The following is a 17,546-nucleotide window of genomic DNA, read 5'->3' as shown; positions in this document are numbered from 1 at the left end:
TTCTGCATCTGTAGAACGAGTCTTTTTAATCTATTGATGGAGAAAATTTACTGTATCAATCTTTATAAGGGAAAATGTTGAATAAGAACAACTAAATATAAGAGGGATCATCTATTTCTTTTCTTTTTTGGAGTGGTATCTGTTCCTTTAGTGACTGTCAAAACTAGCCTGCAGAAAAGAGCTGGTGTGTTATTTTAAAGGAAAATTTAATTACTAATTCAATTTTTCATATGTCCCTGGATATTGTTTTCATAATGATGTATATCTCACATAAAAAGGAGAATTCAACATGTATTTGTATCTTTAAAAAATTATAAGTGCTGGCCAAATAGCTCAGCGGCTTAAAATGCATACTTAGGCAGATGCAGGGGCTGGGAGTTCAATCCCCAGGCCTGCTGTGCAGGCCCCGCCCCTGGGGTGTGCTGAACATGGTGGTGTGCGCCTGTAATCCTAGGACTTGGGAGGCTGTAAGCAGGAGGATCACTACGAGTCTGATCTACACAGTGAGACCCTGTAGACCCCATCATAAAATACCAAATATAAAAAAATAAAATAAAAAATTATAGCAATATAAACACCTGTGTGTCTTTAACACAGATCAAGAAACAGGCTAGTGTCAATTCCTCGGATGCTTTTAGGTATCCCTCCAAAGCCATTTCTCTCTTTCTATAGTACTAACCATATGCTAAATTTTGTACAAACCACTATTTTAACTTTATGTACACCTAGGTAACATTATCTTTCCCTGCTTTTGAACTCTAAAATATTTCATACTGTTATCTATTCACCTTTGATTTTTTTCCTATTTTTGGAAATTCATTCTTTGACATTGAAGTTACTAGTTCTTTTATTTACTTCTTGCTATGTAGTGTTGTACTGTTAAACAGCTGTTATTTATTGATTCTATTATTGATCAACATTTGGGTTATTTCCATTCCATTATAAGTAATGTCACTGCTAAGGCTCTTAGCATGGTTATGTAAAGCACAGAGTGGAACTGGTAGTTTGTGGGATATATATTAATGCCTATTTGTATTTCATCATCTATTAACAATTTTCATGAACTCAAACTTGTAAACTATAGTCCCAAACCAGCTACCTGTTTTGGTATGGTTTTGTCAGCACCCGGGCTGGGATTAAGGAGAGTGAAGTAGTACTCTGTCAATTCAAGGTTGGATTTTGTTTTTATTTTATATTTTAGTGTTTGCTCATCATCGGTTTTTTTGTATCAATTTTGATGTTTTACCACAATATTATTTACATTGGTTACTCAGTGAGTTTTTGGACACTCAATTAAATGTTTTGCCTAAGGCAAATGCCTTGCTCACACCACTGCAGTCTCAGTTTTGCCCTGATCTAAGGTCTACTTCATCTCTAGGATGGTCTTCTGCTAGGCATCTGTGGTGGCTGATACACTATGTCAACTTGAGGGGTCCGGAGCTTAGGTGGATTGGCTCAGTGACTTCAAGCCTGAGGGTGTGGAGACGCTGCCTTGGGGACAGGGAGGACCCACCCTAGAGTGTCTCAGCACGTAAATAGTATATAAAGCATTTGAGGAAGGATTCTGCGCTACTTCCTTGGAGGAGCTTGATTGTCGCAGCTGTGCCACTTGGAAGGCGCCTGGATCTTTGTAGGAGCTTGGATCTTGCAGCAGTCACCGTCACTTCCTTGGAGGAGCTCTGGGCTTTACAGTCGATGTGGAAGGAAAAGAGAGGCATGATAGGGGCCAAAACTGATGCTCCTCCTCAGTTCTTCATTTTTTTCTGCTGCCTTCTTCCTTGGAGCTTGCAGTGAATGGACTGAAACCTACACTAACTGTGAGCTAACTGAACCTTTCTTTTCTTAATTTTGGTTGTCAGTATTTTGTCCCAGCAATGGTGAATAGTAACTGAGACAGCATCCTAGTCTGCAGCTAGTCTGTCCACCTCTACACTGGCCACTGAGACCTACTGTCCACATGTAGCCAGTGATCTTTTGAAAAGACTGAATCACATCACAGCTTTGCTTTCCTATTCAATCATCTCATTCCACTTGGAATAAAATCCAAACCTCATGTAAAACCATGAACAATCTCAGTCTTTCTTTCTTGTCATCTCCTACCACTGTGCAATTGCACTAACTTTGTTGGTTAAATTTCAAGTCCAGAAATAGGCTAACAGTATTGATGAATCAGGGTTGTGGCATGGTCCAGTTCTAAAATGGATAATATCTTATCCTTTAAATCTCATCTCTTTGAAATGTCAAAAACTGTCATCTCTTTGGAAGGCTTTCTACTCCAAAGTAACCTCTTTCTGATATTTCTGTGTTTTACTCTTTTTCACTCCAAGTATCTTGACAGCGTACAAATAACTTGTTCATTATCTTATTTATTACCTGTCCTTTCATATTCTAAAATCTTTGAGTGGTAATTTTGCTTATCACCATATACTCAGTAATCAACACTTGAATAATCACTCCACTAAAATTGAAAAGATAAACAATAATAAAATTCAAAGGTAAAGGGTTTTTGGAAAAAAAGTCTCACAGTAAAATACTTTAGTTTTCAAATTTTTCAGTTGAACATGGGAGCACTGTTCCACTGAGCTGTATATTCAGTCCTTATTTTGGGTCTTGCTAAATTGCTCTAGATGGCTTCAAATTTACCATCCTCCTGTCATAGCTTCCTGAATAGCTTGGATTATAGGTATGTACCACCATGCCTCACTGTTGGTTGTTGCCACTCAAACTCAGTGTGGGTCTTACCTCTTCAGTAAGTCTATTATCCACATCCAAAACTGTGCTAAGCAAATCAGCGGATAATCCAGTATCACACATCTATAATCCAGTATCATATATCCTTGATCCAGTCACTGTCTAGCATCCCATCTATGAGTGCATGATGCTTTGGGGGGGACATCTCCATATAAGCCGTAAACACAGTATTTCTTTGAAATTTTGCTGTTCTTATGACGAGTCTGTCCTCTAAGTTTCTATAAATGAGGGGTATCTAGATATAAGCCATAATACAATATATCCTTAAAATCCTGTTGTTTTCCTGCTGAGCCTGTCCTTCTCTTTTCTGCAGATGCTACTTAAAGATTCATCATCCTTGTTTTATCAAAGGAGTCATCATTCATCAAAAGTCATTGACCCAGAAAATCTGAGTCATTCCTAAGAACTCCTTCACAGCCCACAGGGCAGGCTGAGATAGCGATAGAGACTGAGCGTGGTGGCACGAACTTGTAATCCCAGCACTTGGGAGGTTGAAAACACGAGAATCACTACAAGTCTGATCTATGTAGTGTGACTCTGTAGACCCTGCCCTAAAATACAAGAAAAAAATAATTAAAATTTTAAAATGTTTTTTATTTTTTCCTGTTTAATTTCTCATAACTTTTTACCCAATCTTGTAAGTTTTTGTCTGGTAACCTAAACAACTAATTTGCAAATAACATTATATACAACAGCCATTGTCAGATACCTATTATTTTAATGAATTCTGTGTCATTCCTAATGCTTTTCTCTTTCCATTTTGTATTCTTTGAAAAATAAAAAGAAATTGAAGTACAAAACAAAACAAAACAAAAGAACTCCTCAAGTTCTATTATGTCAATCTCAAAAAAAAAGTCCTGAGTTCATCACCTATTTTTTAATCTTTACTGCCACTGCAATCAGAGCCATCCCCTGAATGACTGCAACAAGAATTAACTAATTAATCTTAATCACAGTAGTTTTATTTTCATTCTTGCCTTTCTTTAATCCACTCTTCATATAGCAGTGATTGATTGATTGATTGATTTTTGAGACAGGATCTCACTGTGCAGTCCAGGCTGGCCTTGACCTCACCATGTAGCCCAGAATGGCCTCAAAGTCCTTTCTCACTGTTCCCAGCCTTCCTAATGCTGGGATTGCAGGCATGTGCAACCAGGCCCATTTAGTAACTTCTTTTTTAATCTGTAAAGCAAAACAACTCAATACAGTAATGTATAAATTTATACTCTCCTTCTACTCCTTTTTAATTAAAGTCCTTCAAGGTGACTAGTTGTACGCTAGATAGATGATGTATGAATCCTTTTATTTTTTTCTGTGATTATATAGAAATGTACTGATTTTTGAGACTTGTTACATGGACAAATCTATGACATTATGCATATACACATTAAAGTGCATAAATGTATAAGAAATTGATAAAAGAATAAGTACTAAAAGTACTATTCTCTCATTGGCCAGAAAGAGGAGTGACTATGAGTAATTATTTGGTGTCTAAGAATTATTAGTTTCTTACTATCAGTATCTGTTAATAAATGGCTCTCAGTACAGGGATGCATTGCCCCCTAGTGTTGGGTACTTTGGGAGGCATAGTACTGCTGTCATGTAGTCTTGGGGCCAGGCATTGTAGGCTTCCTGTAATGTGGACCTGCTTCTCACAGTGAAGAACTATTCTGTCGAGGAGTACTGTGCATACCAGGAGTTCCAGCATGCTGGGAGACTAAGGCAAGAGGCTGGCAAGTTTGAGCCCTACCTGGACCACTCAGTGACTTAGTGCGATCTTTCTTCAAAGTAAAAATATAAAGTGCTGGTGGTGTTAGCTCAGTGTGAAGGTCCTGAGTTTAATCCTCCACATGGTCAAAATATTAAAAACCAAAAACCAAACAAAAAACTGTATTGTGTCCCTCATTATTTTTATATGTCCTACTATAGTGGACATATGATTTTCTGAACCTAAAATGTAACGTATTTTACATATAAGCCACAAACTTGTTTTTAATTTTAACAGAGAATATTTTAGGAACACGTCTAAAATACATACAAAGGCAGATCAGTGTTGTCTAACAGAGTTGGCCAATATTCTCTCTGTATCAGCTGGCATTTGTAGCTTTCACATTTATGGGAATTTTATTTATAGTGTTAGCCAATGATGAATTCATTGCATTTTCTAGAATAGTTAGGGCTGAACATGTATATATTGAAATGCAAATAATTGCATCCTTAGTTACTTTCTTGCTACTGGAACAAAATACCAGATAGCCACAAGTTAAAGGAGGAAAGGTTTATTTTTAGCTCTCAATTTGTAGAGGTTTCAGCCCAGAGTTAGCTAGCTCCAAGGCAGAGTGGCATGGCAGAAAGGTACTGAGGAGAAGGAAGAGCTCATGGTACGGCAGGCAGGAGGCAGCCTATCAGCCATCCTTCTGTCCCTTATCTTCCATCTTGATTTTAAGCCTATCAGTCTCACTCAGAACCAGGCTAAACCAAATACTGGCCTAATTCAGTCATCACACACTCTTAATCCAGAACACACACTCATAATCCAGCTTCCTTCCAAAACCCTTACCTATGAGTGCCTGAGGCTTTGAGGGGAACATCTAGATAAAAGCCATAACACATTCTACAATCCTTTCTTCTTTTCTTCAATATTTATTTGGTGCAGGGTACGCAGCTCTTGTCAGGCAGGCACTTAGACCACTGAGCTATCTCCCCAGCCCCACTGCTTTTTTATTTTTATATTTTTTTAAATTTAGTACAGGGTCTACAGGGTCTCACTGCACAGATTGGACTCATAGTGATCCTCCTGTTTTCAGCCTCCCAAGCGCTGGGAGTAGAGGCACACCCAGCCACACCGGCTCAGTGTGCCCTGGGGGCGGGGCTGGCATGGCAGGCCCAGGGATCAAACCCCTGACTGTTGCATCTGCCTAAGCAGGCGCTTTAATCGGCTTAGCTATCTGGCTGGCCCTCCATTGCTTTCTTTATACTTCATAAATAATACATTATTTTTATTTAAAACAAAACCATGAATGTAGGTAGGTTACAGCACCTATGAATTTCACTTTAGGCTAGCAAAGGGATCACTGCGAAAATCTTTATTTCATATATGAAAGGGGAACTGGGTAACATAAGGTTGTCACCAGATTAAGTGATGTTTAGATCTTTTTTACATCATGCATGGCTATGCATGCCCAAGAGAGGCCTGTTTACAGCTCCCAAGAGCTGGGATTATAGGCGTGTGCCACCACACCCAGTCTCAATCCTTCCAATTCTTATTACAAGCAGTTCTGATTCATTCTAGTCTTTAATAATGGGAAAAATTCTTTTTATTTTATTCTTTTCATCATTTTATTCACCATAAAGCAAATGACATACTTAAGAAAAGATAAACACTTAAAAACATCACCTAAACTTAACGGGCATTTCACTATTTCGCAAGTTTTCTTGCTCCACAATCACACTGCAATTCTATAATTCAAATTTATGGTAATAAGTTGATGACATATTTTAATTTTTAAAAACAGGTAACTTTTTCTAGTCTGTGAAGAAATCGAAACAGAAAAATGAGTATACTTTTTTAAAAACCAGAATGAAATGGCTTCTCATTATTTTAAAATTGCAACCTCCCTTGCTTTTTTGATTGGGTCCTCTCCCCTTCCCTAATCCCAACTCATGAGACTCGCAGGAATGGAGAGGCATTTGAGAGCTTCTTACCGTTCCAATCCCAAGGTGCAGCGCAGTACTAGCACCCAGCAGGAGGAAAGTGGGAATGAACACATAGAAAGCACAAACGACTGCTTTTGAGCGCTGCTGGGAGCTCAGTGCTAGAAGGCAACCTCTTGGGACCAGTATAAAGGCCGAGGTTTGTGCCCTAGGATTCCCGGGGCTGGTTTGGGGGCTTGTAGATGTGTGAGGAGTTTGGGAGCTTGGCGCACACGACTTCCTGGCAGGACTCTGAAACTCCCACTCATAAGAAACACACGTTATTTTTAAGTGATGGGTCTTCCGTCCTCCGCCAACGTGCACATGTTTTAGGGTATGTCCTCCCTGACGCTTTCTTGCTCAGATCTGGATCGGGGTGGCGAGTGCTGACTGAGCAAAGAGGGGGAAACCAATTCAAGCGCACTTTGCCCGGCGAACGCCCAGCCGGTGTCAAATTCTCCAACAGGATCAAATTGCGCGCTCTTCCTTCCCGCACCTCGCCCCACCCCCACCCCACCCCGCCCCTTCAGACACCTATGTTGATGGGCGGGGCAGAGGGGGGTGCCCTCGGCTTTCCCTCAACTGGTGACGTTGGCGTTAGCGGACCCCGAGGATGCGCACACACCAAGGAAATGCACAGTCTGAAGGACTGCACCCGACCTCAGAGACCAGAGCAAAATGCGAAGACAGCGAGCTAGCAGCCACGTGAGGTGGGAGCTCCCCGCCGCGTTCACTGTAGAGACTTCAGCTCCCGGCCTGCCTCGGGGCGGTGGCCCTCGGAGGACTACAACTCCCAGAATGCCGCGGGGCGCGACCGCCGCAACCTTCCACTCAGCCTCTCGCCCCGCCCCTCCCCTGGCCCTCCCGGCCGGATCGGCGTGCGCCTGCGCACCGGAGGCCGGAGGAGTCTTACCCTAATGTAAGATGGTGGCCCGTCTGGCTGTGGAACCCACCGAAAGCTGAGAGTCTCTCTCAGCCGTAAAGGTCGGACTCGCTGAAGCAATCAGGTCTGGTTTTGAAGAGTTTTGTTCTCGACACTCAGTCAGTGATCTCTCGCGAGGACGCGGCAGCGCGTGGAGTCGGCTGAGGGAAAAGCGAGGCACGGCAGGCGGGTGAGTATGCGGGGCTGGGCTTAGGGGAAACCCGGGGCTGACCGGCTACGAGAGCGCGGAGGCTTCGCGGGGATTGTGCAGGCCGCACCCCCTCCCTCCCCACCCCCTCCTTCTCTTCATCCTCCTCCTCCTCAGCCTTCCTCCTCCTCTTCCTCTCTCTCCCCTCTACGCCACAGCAGTTACCACCAGGAAAAGGGAACGGGGCAGGCGGCGGCGCGGCGTCCGGCGCCGACTCCTTCGAGAATTTCCCCGCCCGGGGAGCGAGCCGAGGCGTCTTCCCATCTCCAGCTCTCCCTCACAGTTTTAGAGGGGCAGGGTTTTGAGGTCTCAGCGCTCTTGCTTCGCCAGCCCCCTTTCTCCTCTGGCGTCCTTTCCTGCTGGCCCCGATCTTCCAAGACCAAAGCCATCGCTTATAGACTGACCCGTGTCGCTGCTGCTCTGTACGGGTAAGCCCGCTGCTCGGTGCCCACCCGTCTTGCTGCTGTGTTCTCCTCCTGGACTAGCAATCTGGAGTTAGTTTTTGCCCCCCTGAAGCTTGCAGCCAACCCCCGGCGTGCCAGCCAGACTGGAGCGTCTTCCGACTTGCAGCCTTTGCCTGCACACCTGTCATCTACAAGCTGCCCTTTAAGTATAGAGATCCTGCGGCTGCTCCTTCTGACCCACCTGTTTCCCAGCCTTCTTGGGAATTGTCCATTCGTTGCCCTCTTTCCTATACAGATTCTTTCAGCACACGTTCCCAGAAAAAGGGATGCCCGTGTTGGTTCTTGAAAAGTAGAAGTTGGGAAGTGAGGTAGGATACTGTTAAACGTTTGAGTAAAGATCTTATTCAGCTACTCAGGACAGAACGATTTTATTTTTGCTGTCAGTGATTTATTTGTCGATTATTCGCTCTGTTGGATCGTGGCTTTCCCCTCCCGTTTTCGTTTTGGACCTTCTCCACACTACCAACATTCCTCTGAATTACCTCTCCTCAGGCTCTGATTATACCAATACATATTAGCCTAAGTGTGTCAAAACAAGATAAATCTGGCATGCACACAAAGTCATCTGTGAACGCCACAAGCGAATATAAATTACATTTTGATTGTATGTGGGTTACAGATCCCTTTTATATTGATAACTTATTACTGAGTTATATTGAGATTCAGCTTAATTGATGACATAATTTATTTATTGTTTGAGTGGAAATTTCCTCTCTAGCTACTATAAGATGTACTTAGTAGTTTTGGAACTGGGACATACTCTTAGACAATGTCACGATAGTAGTTATCTGAATAAATTGTTTTGGAAAATACATTAGTTATGTATAAAAGACATAATGATATTTCTTTTCGTAAACTTACATCCCTTACATTTTTCACAGAAGAGACTAGTTGAAAGCAATGATAAAGTTCTCCATTATGGTGTTCACTGTCTTTGTTGTCTAAAGTGGAAAGCAGAAAACTAGAAGCTTGTGATGTACGTGTTTTAGTGAAATCAAAATGGAAATGTGACTAATAAGGAATCTTTGCTATGATAGGCAACTTTGAAACGAGAAATTACCAGAAAAGCAAACAAGATTATGTAGATCAGTGACATACATGTAAAATTTGGACATAAATAAGACTTTTGTGTTCTTAATATACTTGTAAAAATATTTCAAGTAATAGTAATAATCTCATGCAGCAGTCTGTCTTATTGGTAAAATAATAGTACTTTAAGAATAAATACAAATGAATTGCTCTTTTCACTTTCAAAATTATTATAATTTCTACATATTTTACCTACAGAACGTGAGGAAATTTAACATTTGTTTATGTAGTCTCTGGCTTGTGCTTTTTTACCAACTGTAATGTAAGGTTAGAAAAGCTGTTCATAAAACTTTTTCCCTTTTGGCCACTTAAATCCCTACTTGGAGATTTAAATAAACTCCTACTCTTCTAAGGATTGGAAGCAATAGGAATAGCAGACCTTATCCTAGATTATGACTTCAGCTTTGAAAAAAATTACTGCCTGTAGTTTATCAGTAGGAGAGGAGGGTTTTTTTTTGTTTTTCAAACCAGGAATCAAACTCAAGACCTCATGTGTGCTTGCCCAGCAGGCAGTGAGCCGCTGAGCTAAATCCCTGGCCCCAATAGGAGTATTTTTAATGTAACTGTTTTAAACTCCAAAGTAACAAATACATGCTGGCTGAGGGACTTGACACTTTGTATATAATGCTAACCTAGGTAGGTCTGGAAACCCTTGGCAGTGATACTTGGCGTGTGCTAAGAAGAGGGCTATTTGTCTGACATAAACAAGTAGATGATTTTAATATTTCTTTCCTATTGGTTTTGGATTTTTAAGACAGGATCTTGCGGTGTAGTTTAGGCTCTTCTTCAATTCACTGTATATGGCCCAAGCTGACCTCGAACTTGTAGTGATCCTCCTGCCTCAGCTTCCTGAGTGCTGGGATTATAGGAATGCACCAGTTTGATGGCTCATCTTTTCTTTTGTGAAAGTATTTGGTTTGATAATTTTTTTTCTCAAGTAACTTTCCACCTCTTTATTCTCTGCCTGTGGTGATCAGATTCTCAGATTCAGCCCTGTGGATTAAAAATGAATTCACTTTGAGATCTTTGAGATGTCTAAAGAAAAAGATCAGTGACACATTGATAGGAAATAAACTGAATTTGGAAATATTTTTATGGGTTAAGTTCTTAGTTATAACTTTATAAACATTTCACCTTCATTCTTTCACAGTTTCTTTTGACAGTCTACACTATATTTTGTCAGGTTCAGTTGGTTGAATTCTTTAAATGAATAGATTATTTGTGTAAAAAGGTTTTAAACATGAATTAAAGTTAGCGTACTATACAGTTTGTTTTCTGAAAATTGCATAGGCAGTTCTTCAGTTCTATTAGGATGAACAGTTATAATCAAATAGCAAAATACAGGAAAATAAAATTGCTTTGTAATCCCCTTCAATGCCCTTTTAGTCTAAGGAAGCACTAGCAATAGCTTGTAAACATCACTATGTAAAAGAAAGGGTGTTGCCTAAGGATTAATTTCTAGCACTAAGGGAGTTTCATTTATTTTTATAATGTTGGTAATCAAACCCTGGTCCTCACATATGCTAGTGTTCACAGAGGAGTTTTATTTTAAAAATGACTCTATGAGCTGGGTGTGGTGACACATGCCTATAATCCTAGCACTCAGGAAGCAGAGGCAGGAGAATCAGGAAGAACAGGCAGGAGAATGGGGAGTTTGAAGCCAGCCTGGGCTACAAAGTGAGTTCAAGGCCAGCCTGAACTGCATAGTGAGCTCCTGTGTCAAAAAATAAAAAAATAACAACAAAAAAAGGTTTTATGTGTTCTACTAAGAAAATGAAAAACTGCTGTGCTTGATGGTGCATGCCTATAATCAGTACTTGGGAGACTGAGGTAGGAGAGTCCCTGTTAGTTCCAGGCCAGCCTGGGCTACATAACTGAGTTCAAGGCCATCTTATACTACATAATAAGACCCTGTCTCAAAAAACCCAAACAAGCAAACAAAAAAAAGAAAAACTGACTTTTTAATCAAAGCAGTTTGGTTTTAGGCTGCTTCCTTTTCTCTTGCTCTCTACAGTTGGTTCTAAAATGAAATTACATTCTATATTTCGAAGAATTTTTTTTTTTTTTTTTTTTTTTAAGGAACCGGGGATTGAACTCAGACCCTTGCGCTTGCCAGGGAAGTGCTTATTCCACTGAGCCATCTCCCTGGCTCTGAAGAATTTTTCTTTTTATTGCTATAACTAATTTTTGACAACATCTATCCCAACTCAGTGTTTATTGTTTTTGTAAGCTGTTTAATTGAGGAAGAAAGTTTTAGGTTATTAAAACTTTAAGCCTCTGTTGAAAATTCACTTCATTCTCTTTCAATTTATAGTGATGCTGTCTTGACTTTTTGTGAGGAAAGTTACATTTGGCTTAGTTGGTTCCAAAGAAAACAGTAGGGAAATAGGTTATAGAGGCTTTTGCTGTTCTAGAAACAGTATAACTAGAATGTACTACATATTTTTCTCAAAGGATTTCTTAATCTAAATGGAACTTGTAAATGGTTTTCATCCCACTGGGATAGCATGTATTGGATAAAACTTGTTAACACATTGTGATATTTTACAATCTTTGTTACTTTGGTATTACTAGAAAAAATTTGCAAAGACCTATTGTTGACTAGATAGGCAATATCCCCAGTATTTTCTCTTCTTTTTTTTTGAGTTGTATGTTTGGGAGACAGGCCCTCACTATGTAGCCCATACTGCCCTGTATTCTCCATCTTCCTGCCACAGCCTGCTTGCTGGAATTCCAGATGTATGCCTGGCTTATAGCCCTAGTATTTTAAAGGCTTTATTTATCTTTGTATGTCTAAGATTTTATATATTTATATATCTCATATAGTAAGATATATCTTGGGCCAGCCAGATAGCTCAGCAGACTAAAGCACCTGCTTAAGCAGACACAGGGGCCAGAGGCTAGATCCCATCCTACTGTGCTGGCCCCGCCCCCAGGACGTGCTGAGACAGAGATTGACACTGGAGATTGAGACTGGGCTGGTGGGCGTGGTGGCGCAGGCCTACAATCCCGTTGCTTGTGTAGTGAGATCCTGTAGACCCTGTACTAAATACATTAAAAACAAAACAAAACAAAAAACTCAGTATAGGGACTTCTTTATTAGAAAAGGTAGCAACTTTTCCAAATGTAGTAATATGACCCTTTTTTACTCAGAAAATTGCTTATGAAGAATTTCAAGACTATTTGGTCCTCTTTTAATTTTTTTCAGTGCTAGGAATGGAACTCAGGACCTCGAGCTTTCTTGCAGAGCATAGAGCTTGCTTATAGCAGTGTCCCAGTCCCCTTTATATTTAAGTGGCTTGTGTTTTTATCAGAACAGGAAAATTTAAAGATAGTACAAGGCAGTTTGTGTTTTTCTTTTTTCTTTTAAGCAGTTTGTGAAGATGGCTTCTTTATTACTAAAATCTCTTTATATAGGACAGTTTTCCCGTTTTAAGCTTTAATTGCATTAAGTGATGGGCAGATGATGTATTGTTATTATGATAAACTTTGCTATTAGGTGTGTATATCAAGTATCTGTTCAAAATCAAAAAAATTTTTAGTGTGCCTACCAAAATCTCATCTGAGAGTTAAAAGCAATTATAAAGTAGAGTTGGAAATCAAGATAATTATATTGGCATGTGTACATGCCTAAAACCAGTATGGAAGAAGAGTCAAGGTATAAAACATAGCATAATTAGAAGAATAAAAACCTTTTATTTAAGAACAATATTTGTTGAACTAGAGTTGTAGTTCAGTGGTGGAGTGCTCACCTGGCATGTAGGAATCATGGATTTGATGCCCCAGCCCAGAAACCCCAACAGCAGTGACAACAGGTATTTGTGTACTTTTGGGAACGAATTAATGAATAATATTTAGGGAAATAGAGATTGATTTTTGAGTAATAGCTATAGACAGAAACTATCACAGAAGTGAAGTATTCCTTAACAATAGCAAGTAAATACATTGTCATGAAGCCAAATATCTGGAATTTCTCAAACATGCTTTTCAGTCTGCAATAAAGAGGAAATAGTGTTTTCTGATTATTTTTGAACCTTATTAACTTATTGCGAGGCAGAATATCAGGTGTCTTCATATTATAAATTTCTTGGCTGATTTGGGTTATGGAGTATTGATTGCTTTTTTTTTTAAGTAAAAAGATCTTTTTTACCATATTATGCTTATGGTATTATTCTATTTTAGTAATTAAATTGGGGGGATTTTGTGAATGTTAAAATTAAATGAATATTTATAATAAAGCATTATTGCTTTGATGAGATTTTTTTCTTTTGGTGGAGATCTCTTCCATTTTGATACTACTTTCCTTAAACCTGTTTTATTTTTTATTTTTATTTAGGACAGGATCTACAGAGTACAGGGTCTCACTATGTAGATCGGACTCATAGTGATCCTCCTGTTTTTCAGCCTCCCAAGTGCTGGGACTACAGGTGCACGCCACCATGCCCAGTCTCAGTTACCCTCTCAGCTTGCCCCGGGCGCAGGTCCGGCACAGCAAGGCACACCACGCCGGGATCGAACCTTGGCCACTGCACTCTTTCTAAGCAGGTGCTTTAGTCCGCTGAGTTATCAGGCCGACCCTCCTTAAACCTGTTTTTTAAGATTACGGTTCTTAAGGCTGGGGAGATAGCTCGGTGGTCTAAGTGCCTACCTGGCAAGTGTGAGGACCCGAGTTCAATCCCTGGTACCATATGCCATACTGGCTCCGGAACCCTGGGCATGGAACCCTGGGTGTGCCATGCTGGATTAAAACCAGATGTGGTAGCATACCTATAAAATAGGTATGAGGCCTATAAAACATATCTATAATCTCAGTGCTGGGGAGGCTGAAACAGGAGGATCACTATAAGTCTAAACTACATAGTGAAACCCTGTATGAAAAAAAAATTACAATTCTTAGATGACAATTAGGATGCTGCAGTTTTCCTGTCAGATTAAATCTTTACAGAAAAATGAGATGGAGCCAATATTAGTTTTGTTATCTTTTTTTTTAATAAATGCAATTATTTATTTATTTTTACCATTTTTTTTTACCATTTATTTGTGTGTGTGTGTGTGTGTGTGGCCAGCTCAGCCCACCAGGGGGCGGGGCTGGCTGGCATGTGGTGCTGGGGGATTGAACCGCGGTCTCTGTGCATTGCCAAGCTTGTTCCAAGTAGGTGCTTTAGACCACTGAGCCATCTCGCCAGCCCCCAATATTAGTTTTGATAGGGAGTGGTATTGGGGATTGAATTGCCCTTGCAAGTGCTATACAGTTGGGCTACATCTCCAGAGCTTTGTAAATTTTGAGACAGGGTCTTGCTAAGTTGTCTGTCCTTGCCTGGAACTTGCCACCTTACTGCCTCTATCTTCTAAGTAGCTGGAATTATATAGTGTGTTTCCAGTTGGTGTTAGTACATTATTATTATTAATATTATTATTATTATTTTTTGTATTTAGTGCAGGGGGGGTCTACAAGATCTACAGGGCCTCACTACATAGATTGGACTTACAGTAATTCTCCTGTTTTCAGCTTCCCAAACGCTGGGATTACAGGCACATGCCACCGCGCCCAGTCTCAATTGCCATCTCAGCACACTCCAGGGGCAGCAGGCGGGGTATTGAACCTCCAACCCCTGCATCTGCCTAAGCAGGTGCTTTAATCCGCTCAGCTATCTGGCCAGCCTATTAGTACAGTTTGAAAAAGAAACTTGTTTTTGTGAAAAATTTAAACAAGTACAAAAGTAGCTATGAACTGCTGTGTTGCTATCCATCAGTTTCACCTATTATCACCTCTTCCAGTTTGGTTTCATCTGAACTTATTTTACCAATCTTTTTTTCTACTCTTTGAAACAAATTCAAGTTATCATAACTTTTCTTTAGTACTAGAATTCTTTTGAAACAGTGAAGTATCTTGATTTTTAAATCAAAATTGTTCAGTATGCTTAAAAATGGTGTTTGAATGCTTGTTACAGGTGTGCTTGCTGGAAAGCAGCAGTCCATTCATCTTGTTAGGAATGTTTTTATACTAATCTAACTAGCACTATCCAAAGCAGTGTGTAAGTAATGTGTGATACATATAGTTGGAGTCCAGTGTGTCAGTGGAAGGGTGTGTCAATTATAGGAATGAGACTTTCTGGAATATAGACTATTTATATGTTAGAGCATCCCCAGAACATTCTGTACATTCCTTGTGGTGGATGAAGGGGCAGCAGACACTTGATGGTGGGGACTGGCATGATATGCGAGGGATGTGAGGAGTCCAATCTCTCTAGAATGAAGTATTAATTTTTGAAAGTGGTGGAAGATTAGCTTGTAAGTTGTATGATGAAAGATGTACTCAGATTTTGGGTGAATTGGATGTACCAATAGTAAGGAGCCAGAAAAGATTACATGATGAAGGTATTTTTAGAAAGATTTCTTCTTCAATAGTGTGTGGCATATTTTGGGCTTGATAGTTGACTTTTGTTTGAAAAATTGAAGATCAGGCTGGCTAAGTAAAGGGTCATTCTGGGATACATTCAGATGGAAATTTTATACGATTTGGAAGCTAATTGATTGTATCTCTTCTTCAGTCCTATATCCAAAAGTAAGAGTAAGAGTTTGGAGCATATAGGACAGAAGAAATGTTTTTTTTTTTTTTTTTTTTTTTCCTCCTCCACGGTGAACTATGATTTGTTATCCACACCCTGGATATTTCAGTCATGGGACTTGAACTCAGGGCCTCATGCTTGCTGCTGAACTATATTCCTGGCTGGTTTTTCTTAGTTTTGACACAGGGTTGTATTGTAAATTGCCTAGGCTGGACCTAAACTCCTGTGCTCAGTGGTACTTCTGTCTCAGATGGGACCATAGGCCTGTACTGCTGTGCTTCATATAAAGGCCAGATTTTAGAAAGGATTATTCAAGTAACTAAGGAAAATTTAGTAGAAAAGCTACCAGTCTTTTTGAATGATTTTAGATAACATTCTTTACCGCAGAATAACAACTTGGAAAATAAACATTATTATATGACAGTTAAGAAATGAAATAGGCCAGGGAGATGACTCAGTGAAATAAGCGCTTCCCTGGCAAGCGCAAGGGCCTGAGTTCAATCCCTGGTTCCGCAAAAAAAAAAAAAAAAAAAAGAAATGAAATAGGTCTGGGAATATAGCTCAGTGACACAAGTGCCTGCCTGGCAGCTACAAGGTCATGAGTTTAATTCCCTATACCAAAAAGAAAAAGAAATGAAACATACTTAAGACAGATGTGGTGGTGCACACCTATAATCCAAGTATTGGCCTTATAATTCCCAAGCACACAGGAGGCTGAAGCAGGAAAATCAGTGTGAGTCTGAGGATACCCTAGGCTACGTAAATGAGTTTATGGGCAGCCTGAACTACATAGTAAGATACTGTCTCAACAAACAAATGCAAAAAAACCCAAAAACAAAACAAAAAACCCCGAACACCTACTTCACATTAATGAAGAGAAATTTATACATCATCTGCTTCAATGTGTTTATTAGTCAGAAGGGATATTAAGAGACTTATGTTTGGATAGAGATGACCAGTAAATGTTATTAGGTGGGGCCAGGGAGATGGCTCAGTGGAATAAGCGCTTTCCTGGCAAGTGCAAGGGCCTAAATTCAATCCCTGGTTCCGCCAAAAAAATAAAAATAAAAAATAATAAAAATCGGTTCAAAACAAGAAAAAAAAAGCATTTTTAAAAAAATGTTATTAGGTATCTCTAAAGTTTAGTCGTTGGGCCAGCCAGATAGCTCAGTGGATTAAAACGTCTGCTTAGGCAGACACAGGGACTGGGGATGCTGGCCCTGCCCCTGGGGCTTGCTGAGACAAAGATTGAGACTGCGCCTGGTGGCACATACCTGTAATCCCAGCGCATGGGAGGCTGAAAACAGAAGAATCAGTACAAGTCCAGTCTACATAGTGAGAAACCCATTAGCTGTAGAGATATATTGAAGAATACCTGTGTAGACCCTATACTAAATACAAAAAAAAGAAAAAAAAATTAAAGTTTAGTCGTGACCTGCTTGAGAAAGACTGGCAGAAAATTTCAATGAAGTAAGGCCTTCAGTGTTACTAGTTCCAGGCTCCCTTTTGGAGAGGGTACTGAGGGTCAAACCCAGGACCTTGCGCTTCCTAGGCAGGTACAGTGCTACTGAGCTATCTCCCCAGCCCCCAAGGTTCTTTAAGGGTGGATGAGATTAGCAGTAGTCCACCTGGTCATATGGGCTGTCAAATATGATGATTAGAATAGAAATGTATTACATTCTCGTTGGGTGTTTTGACAAGAGTTAAAATATGTTAGTTTTGGATTTAAGGTTGAGTTGAGGTATCCTTTGTGCAGGAGACTCATGAGAATCATTATTATTGCTCTCAGTATATGAAAGGGAAGAAATTATCAAATATACTGTATAGGAGAACTTTATTTTTTTTTTTTT

At 40.0% G+C, this 17,546-nt stretch overlaps 1 protein-coding gene across 7 annotated transcripts in view; it reads left to right on the top strand.

Annotated features, from left to right (window-relative positions):
• The first annotated feature begins 7,320 nt into the window (after window positions 1-7,320).
• The window catches only part of Cnot4 (CCR4-NOT transcription complex subunit 4), a 130,910-nt gene continuing 120,684 nt past the window's right edge, over window positions 7,321-17,546 (top strand). For 6 of the 7 annotated variants that reach the window (XM_004629851.1, XM_004629854.2, XM_004629852.2 and 3 more), the window contains exon 1: window positions 7,321-7,556. The gene's annotated coding sequence lies outside the window, so the exon portion shown is untranslated. Of the gene's footprint in view, window positions 7,557-7,762; window positions 8,003-17,546 lie in introns of those variants that run through there. The other variant, XM_023713615.1, reaches the window with a different exon arrangement.

The sequence above is a fragment of the Octodon degus genome, unplaced genomic scaffold (assembly GCF_000260255.1).
Source record: "Octodon degus isolate 3935 unplaced genomic scaffold, OctDeg1.0 scaffold00032, whole genome shotgun sequence".
In the NCBI taxonomy this organism is placed as follows: domain Eukaryota; kingdom Metazoa; phylum Chordata; class Mammalia; order Rodentia; family Octodontidae; genus Octodon; species Octodon degus.
This window is presented reverse-complemented; position numbering and strand designations above follow the sequence as displayed.